This window comes from Pteropus vampyrus, unplaced genomic scaffold (assembly GCF_000151845.1).
Source record: "Pteropus vampyrus isolate Shadow unplaced genomic scaffold, Pvam_2.0 Scaffold61, whole genome shotgun sequence".
Taxonomy (NCBI): Eukaryota; Metazoa; Chordata; class Mammalia; order Chiroptera; family Pteropodidae; genus Pteropus; species Pteropus vampyrus.
Genome location: NW_011888842.1, coordinates 5,084,213 through 5,094,100, shown reverse-complemented (window position 1 = coordinate 5,094,100; position 9,888 = coordinate 5,084,213). Strand labels below are relative to the sequence as shown.

The 9,888-nt window shown below is 46.5% G+C and overlaps 1 protein-coding gene across 1 annotated transcript in view; it reads left to right on the top strand.

Moving 5' to 3' along the window:
* Positions 1 to 434: 434 nt before the first annotated feature.
* The window catches only part of BRINP1 (BMP/retinoic acid inducible neural specific 1), a 186,647-nt gene continuing 177,193 nt past the window's right edge, over positions 435 to 9,888 (top strand). Inside the window, exon 1 of the mRNA XM_011360967.1 lies at positions 435 to 861. The gene's annotated coding sequence lies outside the window, so the exon portion shown is untranslated. The remainder of the gene's footprint in view (positions 862 to 9,888) is intronic.

Here is a 9,888-nt window from a genome sequence, read left to right as displayed (position 1 = left end):
AGAGACACACAGATACAAACGGACCCACACGGGCACTTCCCCAGACAAAAATCACACTTGGATGGATACACACAGACACGCAAGCACCCGCATACCGAGAAACACTCAGATACTCGCGACGCACGCAGCTACAGACACGCTTAAGAACACCACGATGCGGGGCTTCGCCGTCCTTTTGGGTGCTCATACACGGTGGCACGCCACCCTCTCCCCAGACCCACGAGACTCCCCAGTGGCTCAGCCTCGGCCCATCCAGGCCGCCCCTCCCTCCAAGGAGGCCTCCCCCCTCTCCTCCTCTCCCTTCTCCACCTCCGCCTAAAGATGTACAAAACACTCCTCAGAATAAACCCCGGCTCCGGGCTCCTCCCTCCCCGCCCCGCGGCAGTCGCTCCCCCATTCATTTTCGCCCGTCTCCGGGTAAGTCCCTCCCCCCGCGTAGCCCGGCCTCCGCTGCTCCCCGCCCGGAGACCGCGGCGCACTTGGACTTCCCTCTCCATTCGCTCGCCGCCTCGCTCCCGGTCCCCACGGCTGCGAACTGATCTGGCGCGGGGGGAGGAGGAAAGCGCAGGCGAACGAACGATTGAGAGAGGAAGAGCGAGAGAGCGAGAGCCAGAGAGCCGAGGGACAGAGGGAGTAGTGACCGCCTTTCGGAGCCTGGATTCATGCCTGTCCTCGGGACCAGCCAAGGGGACTTTACGGCTGAGTATGAGCCAGGCTGCTAGGAGCCAGGTACCCCTAAGCCTGCAGTCCCCGCGCCGTTCCCGGTATGCGAGCTGGACGCAGGGCTCTCCCAAGTTCCTACCGAGCCGAATAAAAAGCGTCCGCCCGCAGCTCTCCGCCGAAGACGGACATTGACTCCAGGTAAGGCGGCGCCGGGCGCAGCGCCTCGCAGCCCATCTGCCCTTGGAGACCGCCCGGGGCCGCATTCGGGGCGCCCCCGCCCGCCCCGCCCCCCCTTCCTCTCTGCACCCTTCCGCGCTTCTCTCGCCACCCCACTGCCTTCAAGTCCTCTCAGGTTCCCGGGTAAAGGTTGGGGGGAGAAGAGGGTCTCTGTATTCTTGAGTGTAAAGGGTTAAACGCAGGTTTTAGCAAGTGGCATATGTGCTCCCCGCGCGCTCCCGACGTGTGTACCATGGTTGGAACTTGATGTGGTTCTGGTGTGTGTTTGCGTGTGCAGCGTCGTTTGCGTTCGATGCTTGTGTTTGTGATGTGTCTGTGTGTGTGTGTGTGTATGTGTGTGTGTAGGGGAGGGGTGAAGAGAGGTCCTATAACCTATTTAAGACGCAGTGTGTGTGATCATGTTTGTACGTATGTGTTTGTATGTGTGTACTTGTGTGCCTTTTTAATTAGGTCTCTCCAGCTTACACGGAATGGGATCCTTACTATAGGATCACGTAGCCATTGGGAAACCCGCTGTGGACTTCCTCTTGGGGCTGTGGGCTTGGGGTTTGGGAGGATTATGGGGATAAGAATGGCACCTTATTTAGCCCAATATTGATACCCTTAAGGAAAATTTCTCCAAAAGACGGAGACCTGCTACACTTGGACTCACCGTTTAATATGAAAGAGAAATGGCCAAACCTTGAAGCAATGAGATGCTGTCACTTTAAATTCTACACGAGGCAGACTCCAGATTCTGATGGGAATTTAGAGTCACTGGGTAGTCAGTGACAGAGAAAGGGAGAAGTCAGCACTGGGCTCCTTATCTGGGGCTTGACAAGTCTGGTAGAGAGTCAACCCTGCTTCTCCATTTGTAATGGTACAGCATAACAGCACCTTCTGCTTATGGTGCTTTTGGGGAGGATCTGGGCAAGTTTGCCTGGATCCCCCTGAAGGAAAAGGAGGAAGAGTCCTCAGGGACTTGCTCATCCATCATAGTTACACAGGATCTCAAATTCCTACAAATTCCATTTGGGGGAAACTCTGGGTAATATGGAAGACGATGGATGGGGCACTTCCCTGAGTCAGATTCCTTCTTTCCTTCCCCATTTTAGACAGGCTTGGAAGCCCCAAGAGAATCTCTTCCTAAACTGTGCCTCCTCATGGCTCCCCTGGAGTTAGGAGGGTACTGGGAGAAGGCAGAGAGGCAGTGTGTGTGTGTGTGTGTGTGTGTGTGTGTGTGTGTGTGTGTGTGTGTGTGTGTGTTTCAGTATTGAGGGAGACCCACAATTTTGGAGTGGGTTGTGGGTGGGGAACTCATGGCAGGATATGGCAGTAATTCACTTAAACTGCTGTCCTGCCGTCAATATACACCTCACATCTGGCTTGGCTCCAAAAGACTGCCAAGGGCATGGGGGTAGTAGAAAGTATCTTGGTAAGGAAGAGAGTTCAGGTCAAGTCCCTCTTTCCTCCGCCTCCTAGGAGGTTCTCGAGGTAAGCCCCTTGGCCACCCTGGCTAGGTCCTGCTGGGCTTGGACTCTGGAACCAGCCATTGATTTGATTCCTGGCTGCCTCTTAAAGGCTTGCCCTACTCAGCAAAAAAATGCTGAGTTTTACTGCTGTTCATGGCTTCCAGATTCAGCAGCTGTTACTTTTCCAAGGTAAGAGGCAGCCGTTCTGCTCTCAGGCAACAAGGCTCGGGGAGGAAAAGGGCTGAGATGCTGGGACGCAGCCTCTTGTCTACCCTGGCTGGAAAAGGGCCATGTCAAAGGCCTTTTGGGAAAATAAAGTAGAAATATACTTGTCTTAAAAAATTATTTATGTGTATGTGTATATGTACCTGCTGGGGAGAGAGAAAAGCAAACATGTGTTTGCAGGAACCTGCCCTGGTGGGTGGGTGACGGTGCTACCTGCAGGCACTGGCAGATACACCATCCTCTGGCCGGAGGCTGATACCACAGACTGAAGCCTTCACAAGGCCACAAAGAATCTGTTTCCAGAAGCTCCCATCAGAACAGAGCTCTCAAGTTCATTTCGGGTGGGGGTGTGAAGGCAGAGGAGGAGACCTCAGGTAAAGAACTGCTCTCATTTCCTCTCTTTTTCCATTCATAGACAATCAAAGCTGGAAGGAATATTAAAGAACAGACAGACAGGATTCTGTGGCCCAGAGAGGGAATGAGAATTCCCCCAAATTCTCTAGCGACTTGATGGTATGCCCAGGGTTAGAACCTGTGATGCCTGACACCCAGATCAATATCCTTTCCACTCCGCCATACCGCCCAGGGACTAGGTCTTGCCACTGCGCTCCCACCCAAAACAATCATTTATCTTCCCTCATCAAACTTCTCATTTCAGAGATGCATTTCAAAGCTGTTCCATCTGGAAACATGACCCCGGAGAGAAGGAGTCCAGAGCCTCAGTCAGTCTCCTCTCTAGACAGACAGGCAGACAGGCAGGCAGGCAGACAGACAGACAGACATGCACACACAGAGCATATATTATTTCTCCAGTGCCTTCAGAGCATTACACGCAGGCAGGAACCCAGTACTTACTATGACTGGTAGCCAGCAGAGCATCTGAACTGTACCTGAGCTCTTCGTTAAAGGATACTTTGCTTACCATAGAGCCAAGTGCACACTGTGCATCCACTGATGCAAATACTTCGGGCAAATTAATTTCTTTCTATTAATGAGAATCTTGCCCTCATACAATTATACATATCACATTCACAGGAACATGTGCAAGCACACATGCATACACGCACTGTTACAGACATGTGCACACACAGATCCAGAAACCTTTCCTACTTGCTGTATTCCCCAAAGAGAATTGCAACCTCCACACCAAATCGTGTTCCCCTATATAAAGGTGTCACGCACACGAAGACTGGGACTCGTAGTCACATGGACGGAGAAATATAAAGCCCTGTGAAAGATAGGCTTTTGAGAAGTCGAAGTCAGGCCTACACAAAACTGCTCCCAGACTCCTAGATGTGGTTTTTGGGGTGCTGGTGAGCACTGAATAAAAAATGGGGGTTTCGGGCCCATCTGCAATAGAGCTTTCTCCACACAGGCTTTTCCGGGGCTGAATGGCACTTTAGCTCCCAGAAGGGGGAGCTGTGACTCCATTTCAACCAAGGAGAAACAGCTCAGAGATCTCAAATCAGCTCCTGGGCCCTCGTTGAGTTTAGATGGCCCAGCTGAGGCCACACTGCATTTATTTGAAACAGTACAAGTGGGGACCTTAAAAACACTGTCCCCTGGTCAGTCCAAATAAAACATCTTCTTGGTGCTTGCAAGAGTTTATGCTATTGACCACAAAGTCCTCTATTTATCTGGAAAAGTCTTTGCCCAAGGAGCCTTCAGTTGTGTAAAGAGACACTTTCTTATTTGTATCCTCTAGTCTGTCCCCTCCCAGTTCCTTAGACAAAACCACTAATACATATCACCTGAACAGGCCACCTGCCCTTCTTCTCTCTCTGCATCCCCCTCGATTGGCCACTGACGTCCTGGTCATCATGTTAAAGACAAGGTGGGGGTCATATGAAGAGGATAAGGCTTCAAATATCATCCCCCAAATAATCCCCCTCGTTGTTTTCCACTCTCATCCTTCTGCAAGGATTACCTCTATTTTTCCTCCATCTCCCAACTTCAGCCTCTGCTTTTTAAAATCCTACCCATATTTCAACATCCAGCTCAAATGACCCTTCTAAGAAGTCTTCCCCAAATCTTACTTTAGAATGAATCTCTTTCTACCCCGTTCTCTCACATGATTTTTTTCTGGAATTCTATTTTAACTTGTGTCTCTGGTTGCCCTGTTTTACGGTTCTGTGGGTATATGTCTAGCTTACCCTCTTTCATATGGTCTTCTTAGAAGCATCTTTTTATCCCTAAGGACTGACACATAGTAGGTTTGACACATATTTGTTGTTCTGTAAATGTTCGCTATTGCTGTTTTCCAGTCTCAACATAATCTGTAATATCTCTCTCTCTCTCTCTCTCTCTCTCTCTCTCTCTCTCTCTCTCTCTCTCTCTCAACATCCCTCTCTCTTTGATAGTTGCTTCATAGTCATTCAAAACAATGCAATCATGTCTTCAAAATTGTGCCACCTATACCTACAATATTGGGATACCAATGACAAAATTATGTTGTACATGAAGGTAAAATTATGTCGTACATGAAGTGAGCATTATCCTACTGTGTTTTCCTTTCTTCTCACCCAGTGAGGCTCCTTTTACAGCTCCTTATGCTGGAGAGAAAAGTGAAACTCACGTTGGCTAGGTCCCTAGTCCAAGGTCACATAACCGACAGAGATAGGATTTGAACTTAAGTCCTCCTTGCTTCTGTACCTGCTCTTTCCCAGTGTAGTACTGACTTAATGGTAACCACTGTGGATGGCCAATAGGACTGGGTTGTTCAGCAGATGCTAGAAATAGCTAGGGGCATATATTAACTCTTTGAATTGTGTTATGAAGGAGCTGAGGTCGTCGAATCAAAGAATCTTATTGTTTTCAGATTTCTCAATCGCCAAACCTTTCTCCTTATTCAAGAATCCTTTTTGTAATATCCATAACACATGGCTACTCGGTCTCACTTTTAGGACTTTTAGCAACAGCGAACTCATCACCACACGAACCAGCCTATGCTGTATAGAAAGAGCTTTGTTGCAACCTTGACCCTAAATCTGCCTTTTATTCATAAGTCTCTGAAATCATACAATGGAAGTATAATTCTCTTCCAATTATCAGCTCTCCACATAGTATGGAAACGTGATCATATCACCACAACAAGTATTCCCTTTTAGACTAGACGGGCCCATTTTCATCACCTTGTCTCCCATAGCATCCATTTGTGCCCTCATCAAGCACATGTTATCCTATGGGCATTCATCATTTATAGGGTTTAGAAGCTTCGTAAGGGGGTAGGTGACCTGAAATCCTTGAGTGAGGATTAAAAAGGGACATTCATTCCTTCACTTGTTGAACAAATATTTATCTGGGTGTCTACTATTTTTTAAGCATCACTCCAGACCAATCCTGTCAATTAGAATCTTCTGTGATAATGGATATGTTCTCTGGGCTGTCCTACATGGTAGCTGCTAACCACATGATGGACTGCATTTTTAATATTATTTAACTTTTATTAATTTTCATTTTAATTTAGTTATTTGTGGCTAGTTGACTACGGTTTTGAACAGCACAGATCTGGACATTAGAAACGTATCATGAACTTGATCCTGTTTTCATGGAGCTCTGTATTCTAGTGGGGAGAGATGGATAATAAGTGAATCAGCAAATAGATAAGCATAGTAATTTCATACAATAGTAAATGTCATTGAAATAATATTTTGGGATAAGAGGCTAGAAAGGAATGTAGATGGTATATATTTAGATAGGGGGGTTAGGAAAAGACTTCCCTGAGGGGTGGTATTGGAGCTGAGATTTAAATTGAAGGAACCAGCCAAGTGATTTCGTGGGGGAAGAATATTAAAGGCAGAGAGAAGAACAAAGATGAACTTACTATAAACAAGGGCAAGCTTAGGAAATCTTTGGGATAGCGTGGCTGAAGCTTTAGAATGAGAAAGAGAAGGTCATGAGCTAACAGTAAGAAAGGTAGGCAGGGGTCAGATCGGAAAGGCCCTGTGCAAGATGGGGGAATAAAAAGTCACAATAGCTCTCCCTTGAAATCTCCCTCTTTGGGAGGCAGGTCGTCTGAGGACGGAGCCCGGGAGAGTGCGGAGATTGACAGAAACTCGTTATCAAATACTCTTGACGGGTTTTCATCGTGTCCATTTTTTTATCGGTCATTTCAATGAACTCTTCAAATCTTACCTGCTCTGGGTGCTACACACTCTGGAAACAGCCAAATCAAAAGGGAAAGGAGAAACCAGAAGAGGGGAGATGGATAGAAAAGGAAGAAGGGAACGAATACCTGGGGGAGAAGGTAATTGAACAAGTCTGCTGAAAAGGATGAAAGCTGAAATCAGTTTGGATCAGCAAATATTTGTTGATCCATTTCTTGTCTGGGAAAGGCCTTGAACAAAATGCCTTAGAGGGTATGGTGATGAATCCTGCTAGGGGCTGGCAATCTAATAGAGGACATCTGCAAATTCATAACTAATTATCATTTATAGTAGACTGATAATTGTCATTTCAGAAGGTCTGTGAGAGTTTGGGGAAGTGTAAGATTGGAGGAAGATACAGAGGTGGTAATGGTGATGAGATGAGGGAGGGTGACCATGGCTACAAGGCCTTAGGGATCAGAGACTGGATCTTTTCATTTTGTATTTCTATTAATTCTAAATTTCATGTAATACAAGCACAGGGACTCAGGGCACCTGATTTTAATCCTGGCTGCTATCTCTGTATATCCGGCTCACCTTCTGAGTATATCTGCCCCTCCCTGGGCTTGCCTCCTGCAAACTGAGAAGGACCAAACCAGGGCCCATCTCACTGGAGGGGTTGGCTCAGCTCTTTGGAAATGTTGCATGACGAGTGCTTGTAAAAGCAGAGAGAGACACAAGCACGATGTCCATGCTTCATCGTAAGGTTTAGATGTCTTCTCAAAAATGAGCAAATCTAAAGGAAGTCATACCTCAGGGCACAGATGGTGGCTCAAGACAGGGTGGCTGCGTGGGAGAGATGTGCTGCTATTGTAACTCTTCGTATCAAAGTGATTAAGTGGTATAGCATGTAAACCACTGTTCTTCTGGAACGCAGTCGCCTGAAAAGGCTGCCTAGAAATCCACAGACAGTCCTTGCTACTGAGGGGGCAAAGAATACAATTAAGAAGATAATGAGGCTGAGGAAAAGTGAAATTAATTTCTTTTTTTTTTTTTTCATATGAGGGTGAAGGGGATCTTTGTCTCTCCAAGGAACTATCTTTTAGAAATTGCAGGTGGACTTAAGAAGAGACTAAATAGACTGCGAGAAAGTTGAGAGAGGTAAATTACCCGGCCTGTCTCCTCTACAGTGGAGGACACACATAGGAATTGAAAGCCTGGTGAGGACACGAAATATATCCTTCCGAACAAATCCCCTTCTCCGTTTGCGGAGATGTTTCTCACGGGTGCAGAGCTGCGTACGGCGATGTTGGGATCATCTTGCGAACAGCTAAGAGATAGTATGCCCCCAAGGGTGAGGAGGTAGATTCATAAGACAATTAACAAAAGCAAGATGCAATCATTTTTGTGTACACTGGTAAGGTTAGAGCAGCGGGGCTCCAAGTAAATGACCCATCTGAACAGCTAGAACCCTTTGTAAGAGTTAACCCAATACGGGCCTGGGGGCGTTTCTAAGATATAATTTATTTAGCCTTTCAGAGGTCCTGCAGATGAGCCACTGGGAACCTCTATGAGAAATAATGGATCTTGGGGATAATGTGGAGCAGCTGAATTGCAGATTACAAGCTGCTTCAGGTGCAGGAAGGGCAGCCATCTAGGATACGTTTGCTTTTTAGAGGACCCACATTTCCCAGTGGTCAGCTCTCACGTCTCCATTCTAAGAATTAGCCATCCACAGATGTAGCTGAAACTCTGAATTCCTAGAGACTCCAGAAACCCCAAGATAAACCTGGAAGAGCCTTCCGAGAGCTGTGACAGAGACATCTGCCTTAAGTAAGTATGTTTCAGTTTACATGGAAGAGGATAAGCTAAATTTCTCGGGGAATTTGATGGGCTCTGAGTTTATAGTCACTTCACAGGGGAAGGAACAACAAGGAGCCTTGGCTGGCAGTATAAAAATGTCTGCACAAAGCACAGGGGCCGTTAAAAAATAAAATCAGGGCTTTGATATGTTTAGGAATGTAGGGGAAAGATTGAAAAACAGATCACCCGGCAGGAGTTTTTCTGCTGGGACAAATTTTGGAGGTACGACTCTTTGAGATGAAGTAGTCTTCGTCAGTTGCCATTGCCAGAGATGGCCAAGGCAAGGAAGGGCTGAGAGGGCTCGTAAAGAATTTCATTCTGAGTTCACGTCAACAGGACAGCATCATTCAAATTCCGCTGAAGCCTTATAGATGATTCTTGGAAATATTACCGGGTCAGCCACAATTTTACCTGCCCTCTCCTCTCATTCCTGGGAATTGTACGTTTAAGCAGAGCACAGGGATAGGATTTGAGGGTGTTATGGAAGGATCTTCACCCACAATATTTAGAGATGGCTGAAATGTCACAATTATAAATCCATTCTTGGAGTGTGAAAGTGTATGTGTCAAGCATGTCATGTGTTCTTCGTGCTCTAACGGGTACTTAATATAGATATCTTGTTGAATATTCTTGACAGGCTCATGCACAGACGGTACATCCTTCATTCGTTGAGATGAGGAAACCAAGCCTCAGTGCAGTGATGCCACTTGTCCAGGGCCACACACTGAGTCAGTGATGTGTCAAAGATCTGGACTCTTCGTGTCTGACTTGAAAGTGTAGTGCTTGAAAGCTCGCATGCCGGAGTTTGAATGCCCGCTCTGCCACTGGCTAGCTCTGTGACCTTGGCCTGATTACCTGATGTTCCTGTGCCAGTTTCCTCATCTGTAAAATGAGGATGACAGAAGTAACCCTTCATAGAGATATTGTGGGGATTTAATGAGTTTATATGATAAGTGCCTGAAGATCATCAACATTATATAAACGTTAACTGTTATTACTTTTTATTATGAATACACCCTGTTACATTAGATGAAAGGTTTCCCATGACCCCAGGTATATTCCCCAACTAGAACTGTCCTGTAGGAAAGAGATTATTATCAGCTTTGAGGTGCTACCTTGCAAATGAACTTGCTTAGTTATTTTTACCAATTTCCTGTCCCCCAGCATGGCAGCGTGATGCCAGCAGTTAGGGGAGAGGTTGAGAGAGTAGGAAAAGGCACAGCAAGATGTCAAATGACTGAGCCAGATTTTTTTATTCTCCATATTACCGTGGGTCAGAAACTAGATGTAGGCATAGCATCCTCAGCCATCGGAGCACAATCTTCATCATAGTCCAGTTCGACTTTCTCTTATTATTTTTAGAT